General features: G+C 59.8%; 1 pseudogene; it reads left to right on the top strand.

The window, feature by feature from the left end:
- Positions 1-316: 316 nt before the first annotated feature.
- LOC105532382 lies at positions 317-1,527 on the top strand (annotated as a pseudogene).
- Positions 1,528-2,041: the final 514 nt, after the last annotated feature.

The raw sequence follows: 2,041 nt of genomic DNA, 5'->3' as shown, positions 1-2,041 counted from the left end.
AGTCTTGCTCTGTCCCCCAGGCTGGAGTACAGTGGGGCCATCTCAGTTCACTGCAACCTCCGCCTCCTGGGTTGAAGCGATTCTCCTGCCTCAGCCACCTGAGTAGCTGGGACTACAGGCATGTGCCACCACACCCATCTATTTTTTGTATTTTTAGTAGGTACAGGGTTTCACCTTGTTGGGCAGGCTGGTCTCCAGCTACTGGCCTCAGGTGAACTGCCTGCCTCGGCCTCCCAAAATGCTGAGATTATAGACATGAGCCACTGTGCCTGGCCTGGACTTCCTCTTCTGAGCGCCCTGCTGACCTGTCCTGGTGATGACTGTTCCTGCAGAGGTCTGCGGGACCCCCAGTCACCTGGCCCTGAGATCGTCCAGTGCTCCATGAATGGAGACCATCCAGGCTACGGGAAGGCGGTGGACATGCGAGTGCGCTGGGGGAGGAGGATCACCCGCCTGGGCTGGGTGAGCGAGGAATAGGCAGGGCTGAGTCGGTGCCCCTGGTGCTGGGGTAAGTGGCCCTGGGCCCTCCAACGTCCAAGTGGAGCACTGGTGTCATCATGTACACGCTGCTGGCCAGCTCCCCACCCTTCTGGCACTGGAAGCAGTTGCTGATGCTGAGGATGATCATCAGCAGCAACTACCAGTTTGACTCGCCCCTGTGGGATGATTACTCGGACACGGTGAACGACCTGGTGAGAGGCCAGGCCGCCTGGCTCCTGGACTCAGGGCCACAATGTCAGGCTCCCCTGCCCGGGGAGGCTCCACCTCTCCTGACATGCTGGAGGGGACCTGCCTTGACGTTCTCGATTCCCCTCTCCTCCCCTCCCAGGTCTCCCGATTCCTGGTGGTGCAACCTCAGAGCTGCTGCACAGCGGAAGAGGCCTTGGCACACCCCTTCTTCCAGCAGTACGTGGTGGAGAGTGTGCGGCACTTCAGCCCCCGGGGGAGGTTGAAGGTACGAAGCGTCCCAACCCAGGCCCTGTGGCAGTTGCCGCCAGCTCCCCAAGCGCAAACCTCTAAGTCCTCTCCTCTCCCAGGGATCCTTACACCCAGCGGGGTTCCAGAGTACCCACCCCTCCCCTCCCAGCCGCCCTGTGATGGCTTCAGAGGTGGCAGGTGGCAGCCTACTGGCTTCGTCCCTGCGGATGCTGGCCAAGAGGGAAGTGGGGGACACTAGGAGGGCCCCGCAGAAGCCACCAAAGGCTTCGTGGCAAACGAGCCCAGAGCGTCCCTGTGCTGGAGGTGCTGCAGCCCAGCTTCTCCGCCTGGCCCTGCAGGTGATCGCTCTGACCTTGCTGGCTTCAGTTCGGATCTACTACCAGTACTGCTGGGTGAAGCCGGTGATGCGGAACATCGTCACCCGAGACTCACCCCTACACCCTCCAGCTTCTGTGCCGGCTCATCAATGCCTACACTTTCGAAATCTATGGCCACTGGGTGAAGAAGGGGCAGCAGCAGAACTAGGCAACTCTTTTCAAGAACACACCCAAGGCCGTGCTCCCCTCCCTAGCTGAGGAGGACTACTGAGGGGCTGGCCAGTCAGGGAGGTCTGGGGGGCAGGTGGGGAGGGGAAGCCAGGGAAATACAAGTCAAAGGGGTAAGATGTGTGCAGGCCTCTGCGGAAGGAGCACTTAGGCCTGGCCAGGAACCCCTGGAGCTAAGGCCACGACCCCCTCTCAAAGGCTGTTCACAAGGGAAGCGGGTGTTCCCACCACACAGCAATACTTGCAGGCTGGGGCAGGCCCTGGGTGGGCAGAGATCACTTGTGGCCTGAGAACCAGGAACCCCCTGCTCCTCCACTTCCTAGATGAGCCACCATCTCCGTTTCTCTTTAGGGGAGGCCCAGAGTTACTGACACTGAGGCCCTTTTCCCTTAGGGTCCCAGGGTGAGGATCAAAGACACAGAAATGTCTGAGATACACAATCGCAGGAGATTTTATTGACTCCATGACATCTAGTGACAGTGTGGGAGCAGACTACTCTCCAGGGACATGTTTTTGAAGCCATATGGAGAAGGGAGCCCAGGCAAGGTGGCTCACAC

The sequence above is a fragment of the Mandrillus leucophaeus genome, unplaced genomic scaffold (assembly GCF_000951045.1).
Source record: "Mandrillus leucophaeus isolate KB7577 unplaced genomic scaffold, Mleu.le_1.0 Scaffold954, whole genome shotgun sequence".
Classification (NCBI taxonomy): domain Eukaryota; kingdom Metazoa; phylum Chordata; class Mammalia; order Primates; family Cercopithecidae; genus Mandrillus; species Mandrillus leucophaeus.
The sequence above is the reverse complement of the archived record's forward strand: the minus strand, read 5'-3'. Positions and strand labels throughout refer to the sequence as shown.